General features: G+C 47.1%; 1 pseudogene; it reads right to left on the minus strand.

Moving 5' to 3' along the window:
• Positions 1-25,964, minus strand: part of LOC146785769 (phospholipid scramblase 1-like) — a 234,077-nt pseudogene that overhangs the window by 32,665 nt on the left and 175,448 nt on the right.

Below are 25,964 nucleotides of genomic sequence, written 5' to 3' on the forward strand. Positions count from 1 at the left end.
TGTGCACTGCATCATCTTCCTCTTTTAGCTGAGCGATCCAAGTGGTAAATCGCTTCTTCCTTGGTGAATGAAAGCTTTTATGCAATATGATCTAAAAAGAAAAAGAATTCTCACAGTAAGGAAGTACTGAAAGGAGTGAAGAAGGCAGAGGAAAAATAAATAAATAAAGTAAAAATAAAAGTATGAGCATTATGCGTAATTAGTGTAAACATTAATAAATATCAAAAGAATACTAAACAGTATAAGCACAACATGAAATACAATAACACAAATTCCTCGGGAGAGGAGGGTGGGATAATGTTAGCCTCCGTTGTCTTTAATGAAATCAAAGATTCTCTCTGCATAGTAATTGGAGAAACGTCATTTCATTACAAGACCGGAGGCTACCATTATGCATGCTTAAAGCCACTCAAGGCTACGTTACTAACATGCTCCACTGGTCTTAAAAATAACTTAGCGAAAGTACTAGCATTAGACCAGTCAGCTGCATTGAGAATATCTGGGAGGGAACCCCCTGCCCAGAAGACCTTACTAGCATAGCTCCTCTTGAAGAGTGAGAAATGAACCTAGAGAAATCCATACCTGCTTCGTTCATAATTGAGAGAATCTATCTTGCTAAAGTAGCAGTTGAAACTGGCTTATGTGGTCTAACATATGACAGGAGTAATTGATCAATGCCATCCGCTCTAGACTACGAATTTTTATGTCATGCTCTTTCATGCAATTAACCACACACAGTTTCTCACAATCATGGAAGAAAGGGTAAAAAATTGATTCCGACATAGTCTTAGTTCTTCTCCAAATGTCAAAATGAACTCCTTCAGAAAAATAGAACCTGTTAGAAATTTCAAGGGCAATAATGTCGGAAAACATCCTAAAGAAAAGTAGGCATAGTAAAGTAGCAAGTTTCATGGAAATTTGCTTGAGATAAAGTAGGGTATTGTCTTGTCAATTACAGAAAAGTTCAAAAATCAAATTAACATCCCAAAGAGAATTATAGCGTGAGGCAGGGGGTCTTTTTAACCTAACCCCCTTCATGACTCTTTTAATTAAGGCATTACTACCAATCGCTAAATTATTTATTGAAGCATGACCTGAGGAGATTGGTGATCTATAACAGTTTACAGTTCTGTAGGAATTGAACAGACGTGCTAAATAGTTGGCTACTAGTTGAACAGAGGCTTCGTCAGGATCCAAGTTCCTCTCCAAGCACCAACTACACCATTTCTTCCAGATACCCAAGTATCTTTTCCTAGTGCCTGGTGCTCAAGATTCCTCCAGTAAGCTTTTAGCCTCTCCTGAAAGGCCAGGACATCTCTCTTAACCTCTGAGATCCCTCAAGCAAGACGGTTCATTTTCCCTCCTAGTATAAGAGGATGTTCCTCTCCGCCTGGGCCCAGAAGTAGATCAGATATACTTAAATATCTCTGTTTTTGTGCTGTCAGCCATCCATCACTTTGCAAGATGCCATCGTAACTAGGATTACACAATTCTGAAGTAATCGTAGGACTCTACTTACATCCAGGAACAAAGATCTCAATCAGCTGACATTGAGCTGGGACCACTTCGGACAGACGAACCCGCTCAGCACCATTCCTCCTGCTACCGGCCTCCTCCTGTGTAGAAAGTCACAGGTCATCACTTGGCCAATGCCCACAGCAGTGCCTACTGAGTTTTTGAAGATTTAGTTTGTCCGCTGACCAGCTCGCCTTCCCTTCCTGCCAACAAATCCATGTTAGTAGATGGCAACGTGTTATTGATTGCTTTTGACTGTTCTTGCCTGGTCTGGAGCCAAAGACCAGCTGAACCTCCTGGAACGTGCTGATGTGGTTGTTTTCCACTGGGGAGTCTTCAGCCATGCAGGTTGTCCGTCTCACAACTGAGGCTTCTGAGCTCTTGCAGGGGCCCTCCCGGATAAGGGTTGCTGTGCTTGGGGTGTCCGCCACCCTGGCCTCACGGGTCTGTTGAAACACAGGCTCGTGTGGGCGCCCAATACTACCTAGGAGTTGGAAAATGACTAATGTGCGTATCAGGGAGAGGCACATCCAGCCCTCTCAGTTCTCACATTGGGAACATTGCAAGACCGCATGTGGCCCTGTGCTAATCTGTTCTTGATGGGAACACTGACAAGGGCCATTTTACAGTGAAAGCACCAGATGCAAGCCGTGCTCATCAAGCTTGATTTTCTTTTTCAGCGTTCACCATTTTGGGACACAACCAGTCCTCCATTTTAGGGCCCCTCTCCCCCTGACCTACATGCAGACTATCCGAAGATGGCGATCCTCCTCCCAAATGAAAGGGTGTCAGAGGACTTGCTATGCACAGGTACTTAGAAAGTAAAATAGGACAATGTTTCTAGGCAGATTCGCTGAAATTGAAGATGGACTCCGAAATCAACAACAAGGAAGAAACTAACACATTTAAAAGGGCGGCCATATTTGAAGAGTACTTAGGTGTTTCACCACCTGGCACATAGACAGAATTATAGTGCCATCTACATTCAGTATAACTGAACTTAAAGAAGGACTCCCTGCCTCCAAACCTAGCTAGAACCCAGACATGAATGGGGAAGAAATCTTTCAATGGCTATACTGATACTCCTCACATTAATGCAATGGGGCATGCACTGGGTCTCTGCCCATTGCAGCTCAAGTCCTCACCTACATCTCCTACCACCAGCATGACTGAGGACTCCCACCACTGACTATAATCTAATGACGAAGAGTAACCTGTACCAATGGTAACTACTCTAATACCTTTACCTTCTCTAATATTAGGTCCCCCCCCAACAAAGTCACCGTCCATCAGATTAGATACCAAGAGATCTATAGCATACCTGTCTACCTGAAACCAGTAAGCTTGAACAAAACAGTATACAAACCCACAGATTGTTAGACTCCCTATGTCCTGTTATTGCTATGAAGATAGCAACCTAAGTGAGCTTTTTCCTACTATATCTGTTCCCCCGCACCCACTTACCATAACTACTTACTAGTAAATTTGGGTCCAGACCCTCCATCTGGCTTGGATCCTGGTTTCGCTACACCCACTCAACACCAAACTGGAATTGGATGGTCTCCATGCCTATAAAATTAAATACCCGACCAGTCCAACAAAAAGGGCCTCCAAGATCTTCAAACACAGAGTTCTCAATGCATGCCCAGAAACCCTCATTTCTCACCCTTACTTCTGCACATGAAAAGGGGCCTTGATAAATGATCATATCTTCTACACAAAAAGAAGAGTTCAAACGAGAAAAGTCCTTTATGCAATGCTCCTGAGCACAACATCCAGGAAAACTTTGCACGGTCTTAGACTATCCGTAGCTCCCTCACCCACTTTCAATACAAAAGTAACCATCTCAGTTTAAAACAATGGGATTATCCTTGTCCAGTCATCAGACTGCTACCTAGATGTATTCAACACATTTTTCCCTATCATCAAGCATGCATTTCAATTGCATTTTAGACCCAAATATTGGCAGATCCCAGGGCCCGCCCAGGTGTCCAGCTGCTGCCGCAGTAGCCTTACAAGAAATAATGCATGCAGAAGGCCTCATAGATATCTGGAGGCATAGATCACCCGTTGAGAGGGGTTATACCCATTACTCCTCTGTCTTTGACACTCACATTTGAATAGAGTTTTGGCTATTATCTGGGGGATTGGATTCCAGATTTGTGGCATGTACACACCTTCCATGAATATATTACAACCACTCCCCTGTCCGGCTTGTCTTGCGATACAGGGCGCCATGACTTTTGTCATTCGTATGGCGTTTCCCACCTTATTCACTCTTGGACCCTGTATTCAAAGAGGAATTAGCAACAGCAATAGAAAACTTCTTCACTGATAACATACAATCATTTGCCACAGTGTGGGAAACATTTAAAGTCTATGTCAGGGGGGTGGTGATCTCCACACATGCGGGTGTACTGTGCTTTATTCGAAGCAGATTAGAACAGGAAATAGGTCATCTCGAACAGGACATGAACGGGGCAAGAACCGCTCAAATTACCACAGACCTCAAACAGAAATTGGCAGAGTTCCTAAATGCAGCCAATGATGAAGCTAAACACATGAGGAAATATGCAACAGCATGCTGCTATGGGGAACGGGAAAGACCAGGCACCACTCTGGCAGGAATATTTCGACCCAAGAGGGAATTAGATAACATGGTAGGCATGATGGATGAGAACGGGAACGGGAACCCATTACGTACCCCAGAGGAAATGGCTGCATATTTTCGATCTTATTATTAAAAGTTGTACACCTCCCATATCCCTACAGACAGGACAGAGTTAGAGGAATACTTGTCATATATTAAGATGCCGTGGCTGGTGACTGAGCATAGGGAACATCTGATGGCACCTCTAACATCTGATGAGATAAGGGAGGCGCTACACGGAATGGCAGCTGGAAAGGCCCCGGGGGCGGACGGTCTTGCGGCAGCCTTTTACAAAGAATATCAAGATCTATTGATTCCTTATCTTAAAAAACTTTATGAGGAGATGGTGGAGTCTACCATCATGCCACCCTCTATGCACGAAGCTGTCAATGTCATTCTGTTAAAACCGAGAAAGTCGCCGAGTACTTGCTCCTCATACAGGCCCTTATGTCTGCTTAATGTCAATGCCAAGCTCTATGCAAAAATGTTGGCTAATAGACTGGCTCTCCTATTACCAGGTATTATTCGACCAGAACAGGTTCATCCCTAGTCGTAACCTGTCTCAAAATCTGAGGACTTTGTTTGGTTGGGTACAGAGCTTGTATCCAGAAATCAACGCAATGGTGTCTTTCTCGATGCCAAGAAGGCATTCGACTCCGTGTAGTGGAGTTTTATGATGGCAGTGCTACGGAAGATAGGAGTTTGGGATATATTCCTCCGGTTGGTGTCAGTATTATACACATTGCGCACAGCTAGAGTGAGGATTGGAGATGAGGTTTCCCAGTTATTCAACATCACCCGGGGAAAACGTCAGGGCTGCCCCCCTTTCCCCACTACTGTATGCGGTAGTTGCCGAACCACTAGCCTGTGCCATCCGTGAGTATCATACATACAGAGGGATGAGATTTCCTGAGTACACACTAAACATTTCTGCCTATGCAGACGATACTTCATTATACATTTATAATCCAGAGGTAAATCTGTCTCCAATACTGCGAGAGGTGGTTCAGTTTGGGGGTCACTAAGGCTGCGAATAAATTGAAATAAGTACATCATATTCCCCTTACTCTCAGTACCACAGAGCCGATTATGGAGTTTCCACTGCGCTGGACCACAGAGGCAGTTCGATACTTGGGCATTCAATTCCACACAGACCCTGCAATAGTGATGCGGGAAAATTATGGCAGGGCCACTCAACGGCTAACGGAAAATATAGTTAAGTGGATTAGACTTCCACTCTCATTGATGGGGAGAATGTCCCTTATGAAAATGGTGATTCTACCACAATTCCTATTTTTATTCCAAAACATACCAATTCTTCTGCCGAAACATCTATTCTAAAACTGGCGTATACAGCTGATACAGCTCGCCTGGGCTGGTAAACAGCCTCACATACGGTGGGACTCAGTCACTTTGCCCTACGAATTAAGTGGGTTAGGAGCTCCTGACTTAGAGAAGTATTATAGAGCCGCAAATAGCATATTCGCCCACTACTGGATACATGGCCCACAAGATACACCTTTTTTGTACCTGGAAAGAATCGTGCCTGAACCTCTCTCTACCCCAAATGCTCACCCATCCGGCTCCCAGGAGACTGCAAGTCTTTGATTCCATAGCTGTTACTACACATGCCTGGCAAACACTATTAAATAGGCAGACAGGGGCCTTCCGATGTGCTCCGTAAATGCCCCTCCAGTGGTGTTTGTGGTTACCGCTGGGCCAAGATGTGGGGGCGAGACAGGCACTGCAAACTATAGGCATTAATACAATAGTAGATTTCTTCAAGGATGGCACATTAGCGACCTGGGAAGCTTTACAGCAACCAGACAGGCAACCAGTGGGTGCAGCATTATTCCACTTCTTCAGAGCCAGGCACATTTGCCGTGCCCTTATTGGCGATGATCTGCTGGAACAGCAGGCCAAGGGGGCACTTACCACCCTTATCAGAGTTGAGGAACCTCTTAAGCTAATCACTAAATTCTGCACTAGTCTGCAGGACACTTGCAAGTCTGAAGTTCCAAGAGTTAGGTTGGATTGGGGGCATGACTTGGGCACTCCTATCAGTGACAAAGAGTGGCAGTATTGCTGCACCCGCATCCGGTCGGTTTCTCTTAACGGGAGACACAGACTTATCCACTTTAAATTTTTACACAGGGCTTACTGCACCCCTGAGCATCAATTTCGGTGTGGGCTAGCAGTAAACACCAGCTGCCATTTAGCTTGGCAATCCCCAGGGATTTATGCATACTGGGGTAAAGTGTTCCAGGAGTTGGGAATCATTATCAGTGCAGATTTGGAACCAGACCCTAAGATGGCACTCCTTGGGTGGGATCTCTCTGTTGATAAGAAGGTGCATCCTTTGCTGGCTATTGGACTTTTACTGGCGAAGCACTGGGTGGCACTGCACTGAATGAGAGGCCCACTTCCACGAGAGATTGAGAACTCTGTTTATTTAGAACGTAGTCTTTAGTACATATGTTAAAAAGTCTGGTATCCACCTTCTCTCCCAATAGCATCACGTTTCAATATTATATACACTAATTAAATAATTAAAATAGCATAAAATTAATTGAACGGCATACCATTAGTACTCTAATTTAGAAGGGGTACATTGTCCACATCATTTCCCCATTTAAAAGTAAATAAAATTTCTAACCTCGCTTGAGTTTATCCCGTACAAAACGGTTTATGCCTTTCTTGTAGTTTTCTAGTGCAAAAGCAATATCAAGACTTGTCATTTCTGCCACTTCCACGAATTAAAGAGTGGCATGCGGATATGTTGTACTGCAATACGCAGGCCGATACATATAGCAAATTGCTCCCTCCCAGAAGCCATCCCAGGAACTACTGGGGACCATACCAAACACACCTCTTAAGTAAACCTGATGGCACAGTCTCAGATCCGCAGACTGCTGCAAATGAGACAATGTCATAGGAGGCAGGAACATAGACAGTTGAGGGGCTCACGGGTGGAGGTTGGGCCACACCAGCGGGGTCACTGAGTATGGAGCAGACCTCACATGGGACACTGGTCAGTAGAGTGGCATGACAAAACCACATAGGATGCTATACTGACTAAAGAAGTAGTTGTATTATTGGAATTCCCTGAATGCCTGATTTATGATTTCGAGAATTAATGATCTTTTGTTCTGTTGTGATCTGTTGTACTGATATCCCTATCTATGATGATATATGATGCAACTGTGTCCTACATTGTATGTACCTCGTTCCATAATGAAACCAATAAAAATAAATTAAAAAATAAATAAAAAATAAAAAACTCTTGACAGCTGAAGCGTGATCTTTAACCCTAACTGCTAAGTATGGCAACTGACACTGGCATCGATACCCTGGGCCTTCCTCTACTCGGCCTCCTTTGCCTTTACAAAATTCTGTGAGCCACGTGTCCAGATAATAGTGGGTGGGCCTGTGATGGGGTAGTTGGAAATGGGAACTCCCGCGGAACACGTTAGATGATTCCAGTTTAAGAGTTGCTTTTCAATTGCTGCTAAACTTTGCTTTATGGGTTCCAATGGGTTCTCCGATGCAGTAATCAAGGATTTGCGAAGGGAATCCACCAAAACCACCATATCAGACTTATCCATGACAAGGGAATCAAAACTTCTTGAACATAGATCACCATTAAGCATTGAACACTTGCATATGCTGTCAATCATCAGCCGCTTCCTTTTGCCACCCACCGTAGAGTCATCCTCCAATTGATCCTGAAGAACTAGTGGAAACTGAGTGACAGAGTCACATGGACACGACCGCAGAGGTTTCTCCCCAGAAGGGGATACAGGCGTGATGATATCCCAACCTCTACCCAGCACAGGAGGTAATGGTATAGGTCCCAAACCCTGGGCAGAGGAGGCAGATGAAGGGGCGCCAGAAGGACCAATGGGTTAACTGGGAAGAGAGCGAGAAAGTCGTTGAATGACCAACTCAATTTCCTTGTCAGTGACCTCTGCAGCATGCTGTAAAAATGTGTCCATACTAAAAACCAAGTTCGTGGTTGCCTTGGAGGCACTCACAGGAAGATTGCATTTCCTCATGGACACCCCAAGCTTACCCAAGTACAAACCTAGGGCTCAAGATTAAATACAACTCCCAGCAGGCACAACTTTAAGGTGCTCCCTTCACTCCCCGACAAAACTAAAGGGTGGGTGTGGCTCCCCAAACTTCTGGGCTATGACAAGCTTCAGTTGCGGCCCAGGTGTATCTCAGATAGTACCAGTTCACAAAAGGATGGGCAGGGATACACGTCTGAAAGACAAGTCCCAAAAAGGTGTGATAAAAAGAGCAACTCCTACCAGCAGCTTAAGCCGTTATCAGGCGGTAGAGACGTAGATCTGCTCAGAAACACACATTTTTCCACGATGCAAAAGGGATGAACCTGGTGAGACTGCCAGCCACCAGTGCCACCCATACTCATAGCCAAGACCAGGGGGCCCAGCTCTATCTCCTCGGGGCTCTGACGGGGGCATCGGGGCCTGCCCTTGGCCCGGGCTTCGCCCGGGCATGGTAGGTGGAAGGCGATTTTCAGCACGGGGAAACCAGTCACAGGCCCCTCCTCCTTCAGTAGACAGGATTATGGAACAAAGACTCCCCAGCAGGCAAACACCTAGCACAGCAGGAATCCACCAGATGTCCCTAGCACTTATTATTTCTCATCCAAATTTGACCCACAACAAGAACGAGAACACACTACTGGGGTAAAGAAGGTGAAAGAAAGACTGTAAAAGTGACCATCAGAAAACATGAATGAAAGTAAAGGGGCAGGGGCGTGGTCTGACCATGAAGGAAGATGGGCGCTTGACACCGGAGCTCTGTGTGGAGACGGACCCCGGAAGGTGGTAGCGGCATCTTTAGATTGACAAGAGCTCTGCGACCTGTCTTCACGGTGCACCTGTTGCATGCTACACCTATTTCCGATGTTCCGGAAACCGCAGATGCCTCGGCTGAGGCCTCTGGCCTCTCATCTGCAGCCCTGTAGTGTCGGGGGAGGATTGGGCCTGCGTGACTTCTCACGACCCACAGTGCAGCGGCCACTCCAGCCAGAGTGACCTGCAGCGGTGTTCTCATCATCCGCCTCCCCACTCCTCACAAACCCTGCACATCGGAGGCTGCGGTCGATGCCGCAATGCCCACAGCCCCTCCCATCAGGACATGCGGCGATGGCGGGGGGGGGCTCAATTGGAGGACTGAACTGCGGCTCCATGATGCTCCTGACCGGAGCATGCTGAGGCCCGGTTGGGCACCTCTTTACCCGCATCTACCAAGGCCTACTGGGGGCCTGGCAGCCTACTTACCCTCCCCTGCTGTGGTGACCTGCATCCGAGGTCACACAACCTCAGCCTCCTAATCGCACCTAAGGGCACCCAGACCGGCCCCACCTCACTGCACCACCAGGTGACTGGACGCATCGCACAATCGGGTGCTTCTTGCAAGAAGGAACTGGAGATCTCTGTGGTGCATACAGAGAATGCTTGCCCTCCACTACAGGTCGCTCAACTCTCTTCCAGATTTCACTGTTCAGTGGGCACATGCCCCCACACAGGCCTCCAATGACTTAGCTGCGGATGGGGGACCCTGGAGCCTGAAGGCGCGGGCACCTTTTCCCCTGCTCATCTGGACCTCTGCCTCCCTCCACTACAGGGGACTCTTCGGCCTACTCAGCAACTGACCCTGCAGCTGAGTCCTGGCCGAAAAGGTGCAGGCCGGGGACCCTGCCACTCCCTTTTACATGACGGCCCTACACACCGCTATCTGGACACTGCAAGCCTTTCCTTTTCAACGACGTGTCTGGACCCGGGCACTTCCTGAGTGGCACTTGGACATTGGGGTGCATGTCAGTCCAACCAGAGTGCCTTCCAGCTCAGCTTGGGGCTCTCTGCCTTCCCCTCTTTGGCTGCATCAATATTGGGTTGCTCACGGGGCTCCCATTTGCACCTTGCCTAGCTGCTGGGTCCCACTGACCACATCACTCTCAAGGCCCCTTGACTCATTGCACCCTGATCTGCTACTCAGAAGTCTCCATGCACTATTGCACTATAGGCGGGCAAGGCCCTTTCCTCTCGCATGAGGACCTGGTGACACGTCTGGAGATGTCTCCTGGTAAGATCACGAGCAAACCCGCAAGGCAGCTTCTCTTCACTGAAGCCCTCAACCAATCTCGCCCTATGGCTAACCAGCAGGGGTCGACACCCCCGGTGCCCAGCCAACTCCAACCCACCATGAATGGCGCTCCAAACTCCACCATGGAATGCAATCTAGGCAGCCGTCGGGAGGGCATGGAAATGTCCATCTCTGCACTGGTAGCAGAGACCAAATCTATCTACTTGGACGTTTCCGGTTTTCAGGCTTGTGTGGATTGTTTGGATCAGAGAGTCGGTGACAGGGCCGGACTGGCCGTAGCGTGCACTGGGCAATCCCCTGGTGCGCCGCATGGGCGGTGGCCGGTTTTGGGACCCTGGGGGCCATTTTTGTTACAGGGCCGTTTTTGCAGCGTAGCTGCAAAATCGACCCTGTAACAAAATCGGACGAGAACCGGTCCTGGCAAAGAGCTCGGCGGCACAGCCAAGCCTCGCAGGGGCTGGCCGAGCACTTTGCCAGGGCCGATTTTGGTTCCCAGTCCGGCCCTGGTCGGCGCACTGGAGGGCAGGCTCAATACCTTACTGGAGAGGGACCAGGAACTTTGATTTTTGCACAGCAAAGTCATTTATTTGCCGCTTCTTTGGATTTCTGGAGAAAGCAGAGGGGCCTGACACCAGATCCTTCCTCAAAGACTCCCTCCCAGAGCTCACGGGCAGCGGGCTAACCAAATCGGCCCACCTTGGCGGGACCAATCAGCATACCACCAGCCCCTAATTGCCTGCTTCCTGTGCCATCAGCAGGATTGACAATTGCTGTCCATACACAGCCCCCTACACATACGAGGACCATGAGGTGCAGATAGCTGTGGACTTCTTCAGAGAGACCAATGACCACTGCAAAGCCTTCCTTTCTTTGTGCCCCAAGCTCTGGCAACTGGATATCATATATAGCCTCTTTGTACCTGCCTGTAAGTAGATTACTACAGATGGCTCCTCAAAAGAATTCTTTGTAACGGAGGATCTCTTTAGCTTCCTGCTGGGCCTTTCCACGCAGGACATGGACGCCGCCTCCTCTGCAGCTGCTGAGGGCAGCACTCCGTTGTCACTTGTCCTGCCGGCCCCATCGGGCAGCTACATGGGGAACACCAGCAGCTCCTGACACAAAGGCAGGGACCCTGACAGAGCAACACGCTCCCTGGGAGACAGAAACCAGGCCCTCTAGTTGGTGGCCTCACTCAAGCAGGAACAGGACAGGGACAAATCCCGCTCTCCCCTAACACCAACCTCTGCCTCAGATTGAGAGCCCTAAGGACCACACACAGCACCAATCCGGAGAGTAGGAGGTGCCACAGACAGATTGCTGAGACCTGCTAACATCAGATGGCTGAGTTTTGCCAAGTCTCTTTCATTGACAGTTTATCTCACTGTTTCATACGACCATTATTGCTTGTTTATCTGGCATATGATCACTGTGTGCTGTGCACGCTGCAAATCCCGCCCCCCCCCCCCCAGGATGCACCCCATATCTGCCATCAGGCTGGCCCTATTGGCCTAATGCCAGGGGACGGATCTGCAATGCCCCTCTGTGGATTCCCCCGCCAACCACTCCACTCTCTGCCTTTTCTATCAAATGGGGTGCCGCGTCCCAATTATGGGATTGTTGACTCCCCACTCTACATAGCGCCTGCAGCACCTTGTGCCCTCGCCCGCATCCTCTCCATCTTCCCCTACTGCCGTGCTAACCAGGCTCACTCTTCTCTTTTTCATTGGCCTCCCATCTCCATTAGCCCCAATAATAATTGTTCTCCGCTCATGCACGATTGCACGCAACCATGCACATGCTCCGCCCGAAGGAGCCCACTCTGCATGTCCCAGCCACAATTCTAGACCCATGGGATGCAGCTTGCTGTACCCTGTGCTGTGCTCCTATTCTTGTGTTGCTTGCTTGCTCTCCCTTTCCTGGCCATCCTCCCCACCAACTCCCCCTCCCACTTCCTCTCCCCTTGATACACCCCTCAGTGCCCCCTTCATTGGCCTGCAGACATCCCCTGTTAGTGATTTGCAATTTTCTGCATGATGTGTTCTCTTCTCATCTGACATAACGCAACAATTGGTTGAATGTTCCACCTGCACCTCCACCCTATGATGTATGATGTACTATTCATGCATGTACTGAAGTGTTAATACTTTTAAAAAACAATACAAATATAAGAAATAAAAAACTAAAATAAAATAAATTGGCAGGAAGTGTCTGGGTGTGGATGATGGTGGCACACCGCGAATGAAGACTATGCAGCTTTGGTAAATGGAAACCATGATATTCTATAGCCATAGTCATCTAAGCAAAACTTTGATCTCCGGCACCTATTCCTTTACACCTTAAGCACTGTTTTGGTTAGACCAACCAAGTAGTATTTTCTTGGGGTCTTGGGAGAGAGACAGCTTCAGAAGAAAAGTCTTACTGCAGTGGGTATTCTCGAGAAAAAGGTGGGGTCTAGTTTATACTTCCGAAAGATGGCGAGAAACTCTTGCAATTAAAAGTATAGGAAAGTCATGATTTTCATACGAACACGACAAAATCATTAAATCTGGTCTTAATTATGCTTTGCGCATGCAATGTCAGAAAATATGTAAGCACCTACGCCCCCTACCTAAACAATTCTTGCATCCACTTTTTTCTTTCTTTTTTAGAGTTACACATAAGTGAATTCAATACATGACAGATTGTAAAATAAGAAACGCATAATTTACATAACATTAAACATTTCTTGATAAGGAATAAAAAATTACACATCTCACATACCTCAAAATTCACATCTGCACAACAGATGCAGGGAACAAATGGGCCAATAATTTTCAAAACGCCCTCTTTTTTCTCATTCTGAACGGTAAACTTGGGCAAACATGGGTGCCAGTTCTGGATAACATAGCCCACGGTGGTTCCAGGGGGTGCCTGCACCTCAAGCTTTCACAAACAATGAAAAGCAAAAGTAGAATGAGTTGTTCAAAATTACTTAAAACTCGGTTGAACATGATTTGTATGAAACGTTTTTCTTTTTTCCCATAAAGAAGTGCATTCCCACAAATGTTATAATAAATTCTTCACGGCCTTAGTTATGGGTTCTTGTAGTAGCTCAAGTTGTAGTCAAAAAAGAAAGACCTCCCTTGGATCTGTATATGCCGACAATCATACAAACATACAAATCTTTAAGATAGCAGGGTAAGAACCAGCATCAACGAAGCAAACAAACAAGCTACTTGATCATTGGTTTATTAAAATTAGTCACATAGGTCTCACAAAGAGCGAGCAGTTGTACACATCCGTTAAAAAACAATTGTTAAACAATTTATCAAAAATAAATAAATAAAGGATCAATAAAAATTGTACATATGATTAAATAACATATAATGTAACAACACCCCAACAATAATAATCAGTGTCAGTATACAGTAAAGAATTAATAAAAACGAGAAAATTGGGAAAAAAGAAAAGAAATGAACAGGAAAGTTATTCCTACTCCAAAGGGAAAATCGCTTCATCAAGGACTAATTGGTTGTGACCCCGGTGACATTTGATTACGTTATACATATCGCACAACCCTTATTGTCAAAGATTTAGTCCGATTTCCCTTTTTAATAGCGCATCGACGCGTTTCGGTAGGCGACAGGTAACGGCCAACACCTTCCTCAGGATTGTTTGCTGATCCCAATTTAGTAATAAAAAATCTTAATATTTCCTATGGCTTGCATAAGTCAAGGCACCACAAGGCTAGTGATCCATCGGTGAACTCATGGACAATAATCACATGAAAGTCAGCTACCATTCATATCTTTAGTACAGCCAGGTAATATATACACGCTTCCTTGGCTGTGGGTATTCTAATTATAAAAAATCTTCGGTCTCTTTTCAATGAGATATACGAATATCACTAATGCAAGCTTAACTTAACCCCATGAGACTGCATCCAGGCCCTGCTGTTCGTAGCTTAAAGTTCGTTCTCTAGCACCCTTCCAGCGTGGTGACGATAGAGGATACCCCAGACACTGAGATCCAGTACGTCCCTTAATAGGGCTCGATACTGTCCGCAAATGGGATTCCTTCAAGTATGTTGAACCCAAGCTCAGGTTGTACCTGCATTAGCCATGGAACTATAATTTATGGTTCCATGGAATGCAGCTGCACTCACGTGAATTTGGGCTTCCACAGCTTTCCGCTGGAGATCTTTAGGTGTGTACTGGCTGCGCTGTGTCGCAGATGTTTTTACTTGGAATACATCTTTAGTCATCCCTACTGTCTACGTTTATTATTGGGACGCAATTTACCACAATTTTATGGCGACGATCTAAATGGAACTGCACTTGAACCCAAAACTAAGTAATCTACATGGACTACGGCAAACGATGACGTTCATACCTCACCTGCATATTGGATGTCGGAGAGCAGCTGCCTTAGAATTTTCCTACCCAATGGTGTGAGGGATTCCTGTTTTAAGGTCAGATTTTTCTATTCCTCGTTTTGAGCCGCCCGTCATTATGAAGCAGGGAAGGGGAATCATCTGGGCGTTAAGACACCTGACGTTCGACGTAGTCTTTAAATAAAAATAAATAAATAACGGCGTATTTGTAAAGCGTGAACTAATCACCTCTAAGGGTCTCAAGGGCTGGGGGCCATGAGGAAGATTAAGCGAGCCACTGCTCAGAGTCACATGCTGTTGGGTTAACCTGCCGCCGCGATCGAACTGTGTTCCGAAATCATCTACCCTGGCTGCTGCGCTACACCTCTTCCAATGCCCATTTCCTCTATCTGTGCTGTTTATCTTCACATTGTTTGACAGTCTGTGACGAGAGAAGATTTAAAACAAGCATTGAAAATGCAGTAGCTCTCTGTAGCGTCGTGCTCTAGTCTTCACGCACGGAGAGATGACGTAGAGCGCGGCGGCCATTTTGGGTGCCGCGAGATCGCGCAGAGCCGGCGAGCGGAGCGGACGTTTCCCCGGTGCTCTCCCTATGTATTGATTAAATCTGTTTAAATAAACCAATACTTACCTCCTATAACCTTGTAATGGGCTGTTCTTCCAACCCTTGACCCCTACACTACAAATGGCGACGAGGGTCTGGGATCAGCAGGGAAGAGGGGCCAAGCAGCTACTGACCTGGGTAATACACGTGGCCAGGTGCTCCGGATACACAGTCATCGACCACCAACAGGTACACATCCAGGGAGAGCGCGGCAGAGGGGATGCACAGCGCAAGAAGCAGCAAAACACGCGGAAACGCACATCACACCAGGCGGTGGTGCCCGGAGCTGCAGTGATAAGAGGGCCTTACCACGAGGCAAGGAGGATCAGCGCCATAGGCAACAGATGGCCCCGAAGCACAGGAATGCGCAGAAAGTGCGGGCGCGGCAGATACACGTTGGTCCACTAACGCGGAGTGAAGAGAGACCCAGGAAAGACAGGCACCCAAGCGCAGAAGCAAGGTCCTTCACATCTCAAAAGTGAGAGGAAGCGAGGGAGGCTCTGGCAGAACAGGCAGAGCATAGCAGAGGAGGTGGAGTGGCGGCGCAACAGAGCCCCCCACGCCTGCAAAGACAAAGCGCGCCAGGCAGTCCGAGGGGAGAAGAGGAGTCGCCAGGGAGGAGAGCAGAAATGTGCGCCCAACCGTCCTCACTCACGACACCGATCCCCTTCCTACCCAAACCGGGAGATCCCTCGATGAAATGGGAGGATTGGAGGGAATACTTTATGAACTACCTAGAAGCCCTGGAGGACGATAATGGAGAAGCATTTCCCAGCAAAAGGAGGAAGAGGATATTGCTTCACAACCTAGGTCCGGAAGGCATCAGAGTATTCCAGAACATAGTTCCCACGCCAAGGCAGGCAGCGGATGACGATGTGTTCCAGCACGCGATAGATGATTTAAATAAACACTACAGACCAGTGGTGTGCACGTCCATAGACAGATACAACTTCCAACAACGGAAACAAGCAGTGGGGGAGTCCATAGATGAATACGTAGCAGCGTTGAGGAAATTGGCAGTCACATGTAAGTTCGGTACATTACATGATGAATTCATTAAGGACCAAATAGTCATGCACACCACTAACTCGATGATACAGGACAAGCTATGGGTCAACGGAGAGGCGACCCTGAAGGAAGTCATAGCCATGGTAAAAAAGGCGGAGCTTTCGAAGAGATGTGCGGAGGCGGCGAAAAAAGAGACGGTCCCAAGGCCCATGGTGAAAAAAGTTACGAAGCAGAACCACCAGAGAGAGGCAAGGGAGACACAGGGGACACGAGGACACAGACCAAATGGACGTCCAGACCAGAACCGGCGAGGAAACCGGGCAACGAAAGCAAGGACACGTGCTACAGGTGCGGCAGTCTGTCTCACCCAGCGCATGACAAGCGGTGTCCGGCATTCAAGGCCAGATGCATGTTTTGTGGGATAGTTGGGCATTACGAAAAAGTGTGTAGCCGCAAGCAAAAAAGAATAGCGGTCAAGTATGTCGCACAAGAGACAGAAGAGGAAGGAGAAAATGATGAGGATGGTGACAGTGTGCTGTGCATAGACGAACACATACTAGGGATCAACTGCAACCGCTCTAAGAAACCCCAATGCAACCTAGTGATAGGAGGAATACCAATACCGATGGTAGCGGATTCCGGATCCCCCTACACCATAATACAACGAAATGTGTGGGACGACCACTTCAAGAGCCACCTGGGTTTGCCACTTGGAGCCCCCAGACATTCGCCCAGTCACATTCACGGGTATACCCCATTCCCATGGTGGGATACCGCAGTCTGAAATTCGAATTCAAGGAATGAAGTGCTAGGTGCAAGTTATATGTGGCAGAGAAGGGTCCTTCAGTCCTAGGGTGGATAGACCAAGGAGACCTGGGAATACAGTTGAACCCTGGAGGCATCACACAAGTCCTGATGGCCTGGGAGACCAGCGGCCAGAAGTAGGAAAACTGAAGGAAGAATTTCCCACCGTGTTCGGCGGCAAGGTCGGCAAATTAACAAAATTCACACACAAGATAGAGCTCAAAGCAGACGCTAAACCGGTGTGCCACAAGGAGAGGAATATCCCGCTGGCGATCAGAGAACAGGTACAACAGGAATTACACAGGCTAGAAGAAAACGGAATCATAGAACCGATAACAAGTGCGGAGTGGTTTGCTCCATTGGTGGTCGCCATGAAACCGAATGGCAAAATACGCCTGTGTGTGGACCTGAGGGAGTTGAACAAAAACATAATAGTAGAAAAGTTCCCTCTACCAAGAATTTACGAGATGCTAGCAAAAACCAAGGGGGTCAAATGGTTCTCGACCATCTATCTCACCTCAGCATACCACCAGATAGCACTGCACCATACCTGCAGGAAGTTGACATCATTCATAACTCCTTTCGGGTGCTAACAATTCCGCAGGATGCCGTTTGGACTGGCTTCGGCAGCAGCCGTATTTCAGAAACTAATGCACAAGCTATTCCGTGAAGTAGAAGGAGTGCAGCACTTCCAAGATGACATTCTGATAATGGGCATGAACAAAACAGACCACAATGCCAAGTTTTCGAAAGTCCTACAAGTCCTGGAACGCAATGGACTCACGGCAGAATGGGAAAAGTGCCGGTTTGGTATGACATCGGTCACATACTTAGGGCATGTGATCAGCAACCAAGGCATCACACCCAAACGGTCCAATGTCAAGGCGATATGTGAAGCACCACCCCCAAGGACCAAGGAGGAAGTCAGGTCATTCCTTGGCATGGCCGAGTTCTATAGCAAATTCGTACAGCACTGTGCAACAAAAACACACCACTTGCGACAACTCCTCCGGGACAAGATCAACTTCGAATGAACAAAAGAAACACAAGAAGACTTCCAGAGGATAAAAATGGACATCAGCACAGCCGTACCTTTGTGTGGATACGATCAGCAGGCTAAATCAGTCTTGACGACGGACGCGAGCGAGAGGGGACTAGGAGCAGTCCTAATGCAGGAGTCGAAAGGAGGAGAACTGTCCACCCTCAGCTTTGCATTGAGATCATTGTCTCCCATGGAACAGAAGTATAGCGTGATAGAAAAAGAAATGTTGGCGGTAGTCTGGGCCATGGAAAAGTTCCGCCAGTTCCTATGGGGCACGAGATTCAAGCTGAGAACAGACCACAAGCCCCTAGTCAAAGTTCTCACATCGTCCGGACATGCTACGGCGACACCCCGCATCGCGAAGATGACGTTGAAATTATTAGACTATAGGTATGATGTGGAACACATTCCAGGACAAAAGAACAAGGTAGATGACTACCTCAGTCAAGCATCAGCTATGGAGGAAGCTCCAAGCACGTCTGAAGAGGAGGATACCAAAGTGGCATTCATGGAAGATCACAAACGAGTGATAAGTGAACAAGAGTGGAAGGAAGCGTACGAGACCGACGCAGACATGGGAGCAGTTAAGCACTGCCTACTAAAGGGATGGCTGGAAAAGAGGCATATGGAGGTGGTGCTCTGGACATTTTTTTAAGTAAGAGAGGAATTATCAGTTTGCGACCAAGGGATCTTCCTGAGGAGAGGAGAGAAGGTAGTTCCCCCCAACAAGTTGATCCCGCATTTACTGGCTCTCATTCACGAGGGACACCTGGGCATCGTAAAGACAAAGCTCAGGGCGAAGCAGATGTACTGGTGGCCGGCGATGGACAACCAGATAGAAAGGCACGTGCGAGAGTGTGACCAATGCCAAAGAGCGGACAAGTCCCAGAGCCTTATGTGACCACCTTTAGGGAAGTTTGACAACCTTGATAACCCATGGGAGGACCTATCGATAGACATTCTGGGTCCGATCTTGGATGGTCAGGGAATCCAGAAATACGTGTTAGTACTCGTAGACCGGTACTCCAAGTGGCCGGAGGTGGACGTACAGGAAGACATGGACACGGACAAAATATTAAAGTTCCTAACGGCTGTTTTCCTTAGGGAAGGTATTCCACGATCCATCCTAAGCGACAATGGGCCTCAGTTTGTATCGGACAAGTGGAACGCATGCATGGGAAGGAATGGCATAAAGGCCAAACACACATCCATATATCATCCAGCAGGAAATGGACTAGCCGAGAGGTTTAACAGAGTCATCATGGGGTCCGTACAGTCAGCGATAGGAAGTGGAAAGGACTGGGAGAAGGAATTGAAAAGCTTGTTGTGGACATCCAGGATTACCCCGACCAGCACAGGATACAGCCCTTTCCAGATCCTAAGGGGTAGAGACCCATTCACAAAAGACAATGTAGCATGGAAGGAGCGCACCATCACGAGCAAGTGGTCCCCAGCAGTACTGCACCACAACCTAGAAAAAGCGCAAAGAATATACACGGAACACTTGTCAAGAAATGTCAAGGAGACGGAGCTAGAGAGAGGAGAGGAAAGGGGACAGCAAATTCAGCGCACCCTTGCAGGTGGAAGAGGTATATAACCGGTCAGCCCTACTGAGCGATGGGAAAGTTTGGTCACAGGACAGGATGTCTAAATGCAACAAGATTCTGCGATGGAACGGAAGAGAAAGAGGACAGGTGATACCTCCCCAAACCCTAGAAGCTGAAGCCAACCCAGCCGAAGCAAGCACAGGAAACCCCGGAGAAAGGGAGAGAGATGCAGAAGCAGAGGTCGGGAGCGATCCCGGTGCCTTGGACCTCTCGGAAAACTACAGTGGATCTCCGAGCAGGGAACTGAAGGTGGTGAGGAGAGAAACTCCCAAGAGGGGACTGAGTACACTTATGGCACCCCAGGGAGACGCACCCGCACTGGAAGAGCAGTGGTAAGACCGTCGAAGTATAGGGACTTTGAGATGGAAGGCGGGAATGAGTCCGCCCGCAAGTAGACTGTCAGATTTACCTTATGTGAAAAAAATTTATCCATAAAGAAGGGAGATATGTAGCGTCGCGCTCTAGTCTTCACGCACGGCGTGATGACGTAGAGCGCGGCGGCCATTTTGGGTGCCGCGTGATCGCGCGGAGCCGGCTAGCGGAGCAGACGTTTACCCGGCGCTCTCTCTATGTATTGATTAAATCTGTTTAAATAAACCAATACTTACCTCCTATAACCTTGTAATGGGCTTGACCCCTACACTACACTCTCGCCTTTGATTAAGTTAAAGCCATTTGCTTTGCTAATGGTATTGTATAGCAAAGCAAATGGCTTTAACTTAATGAAAGGCGAGACCTATCGCATTTTTAATGCTTGTTTATATAATGCTGCAGATAATCAGAGCCTCTTTTGTCTGCCTTATTAGAATTCAGGGCCTGTTCCCGCCCAGCAGCGGTCATTTTTTTGGAGAAGAGGTGGGCGAAACAGGATTCTACAATTGTGCCTTTCCCATTCCTACAAAAGGGGCACACACAGCCCTCGGCTATCTCTGTATTATCCAGGCGGCCCTTCAGGTGCCAGGAAGGCAGCTAGAAAGCATGTTGTATTTGAAATTCTGCTAGTCTCCCCTTCTCCCCGCCGTTGTCGCTCCTGCAGCAATATCACCTCCAATGTGGAAAATAACATTGGGGGTCTGTGCAGAGTGTAAGTGGAATGGAACGCAACCTGCCCCCGAGCGCTCCTGCAGCCTGCCCGGGAGGAGTGGGGAGGAAGAATGGGGGAGTGATGAAAGGGGGGCAGAAAGATGATTTGGGGGGGGACGGTTAGGGGTGCACCTGCAGTCTGCCTGAGGAGGGAGCAGGAGCAGGCTCGATTTATGTGAGACGTGTGGAAAAAGAAAGAGGAGAAGATGGAGGGTGGAGGGAGGGGATGCGAGAGAGGCGGTGAGCGCGCGAATGAGAGAGGCGGCCTGGAGAGCACTTGCAGTGTGTCTGCAGAAGGGGAGGCTCTGCGGGGACCTGCCTTATTTATTTATGAGGGGTGCAAAAAGGGAGTGGTGCACCGATGAAGGGTGCGCACAGGAAAATGATGAGCGCGTGCAGGGATACGCAGAAGCTAGCAGCGCATCTGCCGTTTCTCTGCAGAAGGCGGACTCCTAGGGGACCTGTGGCATGTTTTATTTCTGGGAGGGGCTTTAGGCACTGGAGGGGGTGAGTGTGGAGATGGGTGGAGAGGTGAATGACGAGAGAGAGGAAGATATGATCAAAGGGCGACAAGGAAAAGACATAAGCGATGCAAAAGAAAGAGACGTAAAGGACAATGGGAGACAATGAAGGGACAGGCAGACAAGTGATAGGGAAGTAACCGAGGGAGGAGGAAGGCGTGGTTAAAAGAATCATAAACAAGGGGCGGAAAAGGCGAGAGGAAGAAACGATATTAAGATATATAGCATGGTGTGGGAATAGTATTATTCGCACACCCACAAAAACACGTCAGCAGTGCACACTTCCCACAAACACACACACATGCAGACAAAAGAAACAGCAGCAGTGCAACCGTCCCTCGCGCAGCACATGGTGGCACACCCATGTAGGTGTACGGTGCGGCTTCTTCACCCCCGCCATCCTGTGTGTTTTGACCCACCCCCTCCAGCTCTCAGTTGTGTTTTCAAACCCCCAGGCCCCTCCCGTCCCGCTCTGCTGCCTTTTCAAACCACCCTCCCATTTCAACCTCAGAATACCAGCAAGAGGCAGTGCTTAGAAGCCTCCGACGGATGTTGCATTAAGTTGCATAAAGCACTCGCTCATTCACTCACTCGAAATCACCGGTTGTTGGCCGAGTGCGCCCCTGCCCTTTCTGTAACACTATTAGAACCCCTCACACAGTCTTGAGTCGTAGGCAGAGGCTGCAGACTCTTCTATGAGCATCCTGTGCACGAACCTCACTCACTACACAAGAGACGCAAGTCATACACCTCCCAGTTTTACAGCTAGCACCTGCCCTCCTCAGCTAGAGTGCTCTGCTAGTCCTCCGTCTTGTGTCTGTGCCCAGGTCCCATGACTCTCACCCTCAGTCTCCCTCCGCTCCGGCTCTTTCATCTCTCTCTCCCGGCTGTTCCAGCCGCTGCCATGGTGGCGACTGAGAGCCCCAACGAGGCTCCCCTCCTCCTGCTGCAGCGTCACCTCAGCAACCGCCTGCTTCCGGCTTTTGCGTACCACGTCATCCGCACGTCACTGGTGAGGAACCCCACCAGCGAGTCCATGAACATGTAGAGTGACTTCTGAGACAATGAATGGCAGTCAAACGAGTCCTGCTTAGGGTAGAGCGTCTGAAAAGGACCAGAGAGTCCAAGATAGTTGATAGCCTAGAGCGGCCTTAGAAAAACCTGAAGAAAAGTGTAAACGAACAAGAGACGAGCCCCCCTCCGCTGCTAGGCAACCTGCGACGCTGGGCCAATCCCAGCGCAGCTCACGGTGACGTAGGAGCCCACAGCTGATGAAGCTCCCGGTGGTGATCTCTTGTCTTTATGGGGCCATATGTTTAAACACATGGCCCCATAAAGATAAGAAAACGTTTACAACGGGCGTAAAGCAGGTGTGCGAGTCCAAGTAGGCCGTCCCAAAAAGCCAAAGGGAGGCAACCTAAAACCCTCCTTTTCAATGGGAAGCCAGTGTTTAACATAAACGCTGACGCTACCCAATGAAAATGAGGGGCGCGTCTCGAGTCCCCTTCTCCAAACTAAGCTTGATTACTATAAGTCTCGAGGCGAGGAGCGCATGCGCGCTCCATCGCAGCCGAGACCTAAACAGTTGTATGCACAAGTAAGCAATATTTTTTCTTTGTGGTTTGGAAAGTTCGCAACTATGCGCCGTAGCGGTTGCCTTATAGACACTCATTTAAAGTTACAGAAGCTAACGGCGAGATACAGTTCCAGTTAGTGTGTACTGCTGAGACAGTAACAGTGACATGCATTCTTGGTGTCATCAGGGCTCATCATTAATCGCTGTAGAAGATAAGTGTTGTACATTTGCTGCAAGCATGAACAGATGTAGGTTAACAGTGACACACAGACTTGACACTAGCTTGCTCATTTAAATTCAGTTATTTATTTCTTTAAAAATGAAAGGGGCCTTCAACAAGAAAAAGATTTAAAATGTTAAGTACAACTTACTGCAGTGGCATGCACACTTTGCTTTAGCGTGTTTCTGGCAATATAGAAAGTAGTTTTTTACTCAAAAGTGATAATTTTCTTGGTGCATAACTAACTTTATTTTAAGCTTCAGAATTTTAGTGCCTTGGATCATTCTTTTTTTGACGTGCAAGTTTTATTCGTACACATTTTTACTTGCATGTAGTGTGATTTAGTTCATAACATATTGACTATACAAACTCTGTTTAACATGCAGTCAGTGGCACCACCACTGCCATCTTTGGAGTCTCCAGGTTACCCACCTGTACCTTGGAGGAATTGGTTTGATGCATTCCAGGCTTATTTAGGAGCCATTGGCACGTCAAGGTTTAGAGCAGAATAAAAAAAAATGCTTATTGTTACACTCTATTGGGTTCGAGGGGCGATCTGTATTCAAACACTTACCAGAAGTGACATGGCTAAAAGGGGAAGTTGTGGAAGAATACATTAATGCTATTAAGAAACTAGAGACAAGCTTTGACGTAAAACCTAGTATAGTCGTATTGTGTCACAAGTTTTTTATGAGGAAGCAGCTTCTGGGGGAAAACGTTGACACCTATGTGTCTGCGCTTCGTAGACTGGTTGCAGAAAGGTATTTTGGGAACTTTACCGACCAATTGGTTTGTGATTAATTCATAAGTCATGGTACAAATAAAGCCATCCAACAGAAATGGCTGTAGTTGGAAGATCCAATCTTGGAGGAGACATTACGTATTGCCAAGAGCATTGAGACATCCCAGATATCAGTGAAAGAATTGGAGGACAAGAGTAGAGTTGTGAACATTGTAAAGGGTAGAGAGAGAACAGTGATTCTAGAGCCAGTAGGAGCAAAAATAACAGAGAGTCAGAGATGAAAGGAGCATCAAGCAGAAACACATTTTTTAGACAGACTAATATTTGTTTTAGATGTGGCTACTCCGCACATGTCAAGGGAGGTAGAGGGTGCCCGGCAAAGTCTGTTTCTTGCAGGTTATGCAACAAAGTTGGTCATTTTTCAAAGGTGTGTCAGGGGTTCAAGAAAGGAACAGGGAAAAATGTTAATGTGGTCATAGATAATTTATGTGATTTATCCGACATTTGTCCTGATCGCATACAGAATGATTTATGGGACATGTTTATGGTTGTTGGTAAAGAGAAGGTGGAAAATTATGTTTCATCTGAATGAGTGGATCTTATCTTGATGTGTTGGTGGGAACCAGAGTGATCAACTTGTTAGTTGATTCTGATGCCAGGATCACGATGTAATCAAAAAAATGTTACCTCTGACACCATGGATAGTACGTGATTTTGCTTGCCAGATGGATTTTTTATTTATCCCTGGATTGCAATTAGATGCATATCAAATCTATTTTTGTATTTCATCAAGACATGTTGTTCCTATGCAAAGCCTGGTTAAAAAATGACTAAGTGCTCAAGACAGTGTACAATAAATTGTAGAAAGAATCACAGAAAAGAATATGTAGGCAAAAGCTTACATCTGTACAAATAGCAAGAAAACAAATTATACAATAAACACATGAAAAATTCTTACACAATTTACAGACATCAAGCTCTGTAATTTTGTGTGCAGAAAAAAGTCCTACGCTCTTCTTTAAATAAAGGTACGGGACTCCTTTTCATGAGGTCCTCGCGGTACGATAGTCTTTTTTAATGCCAAAAAGAGGTCGCCTCTAAGTCTAGAAACCAGGTCCAAGAAACCGTATTAGATGGACTATAAGTAGTCACAAAGTCTTGACATCAATTTATCCTGGGTTCTTTTAGGCTCGCCTCATAGGAAAATTGACCAACGCATTTCGACCTTCTGCGTGGCGCTTCTTATATCAGAGGTCTTCATCAGGGTGGATATATTTGTGCGAAGGACTGGTGATATCTATTTGTAAAAACTACGAATACTGGTCAGGACTTATAAAAGTGTGGGGAGTATTTACAAGTGAAAATATCTATTTGACTAGGAGCATTACATACCACATCTGTCATTAATGGGTTTCAAAATCCATGACTCTCTTGGCGGAGAAGAATCTTTAGGCTAGGGAAAGAAGGTAGGCAAAAACGTGGTCACTATTATAGGTCTCAGTACTAGTTTCTTGATAGCTTTCGATTAATTTGTTATAAAGTGTCTCTCAATGTTACACCAACGAGTGTGTATAATGGAGAAAATCGTGAAGAGGGAGTGGCAAAGGGTGTTGAAAGATATTCGAAATAGTTTAGTAGACGCGCAGTGAAAAAAGTTTGTTATCTGAGCATCGTGAAAAATATACGATGATCACTAACTTGCAAGGTTTTTTAAGAAACCATGGTTTTCACCTGAAGAACCATTTTTGGGAAGATATGTGTGGCAACTAAAGGTCTGTCACTTCTTGGTTAGTCTCATCAGAGTCCCATCAAAATGGTTTTGAGACCGGGTACCAAGGACCACGTTTCGGTCATTTGAGAGTTAAAAGAGAAATACTCTATTGTGTTTTTGGAGGACATGGGCACTATCAAAGGATGTTGCCACTGAATCAAGGTAAAGGAGGGTTCCATTCCTGTAATGCAATAAATTAAGCAGTGTTCTGTTTTCCATCAGGGGGGACCGGAGAAAGAATTGATGGGATTGTGTGATAAAGGAATTATAGAACCTATGGAGTCCTCTCTTTGGTTGTCTCAGTTGGTCGT

Source organism: Triturus cristatus, chromosome 11 (assembly GCF_964204655.1).
Source record: "Triturus cristatus chromosome 11, aTriCri1.1, whole genome shotgun sequence".
Lineage (NCBI taxonomy): Eukaryota > Metazoa > Chordata > Amphibia > Caudata > Salamandridae > Triturus > Triturus cristatus.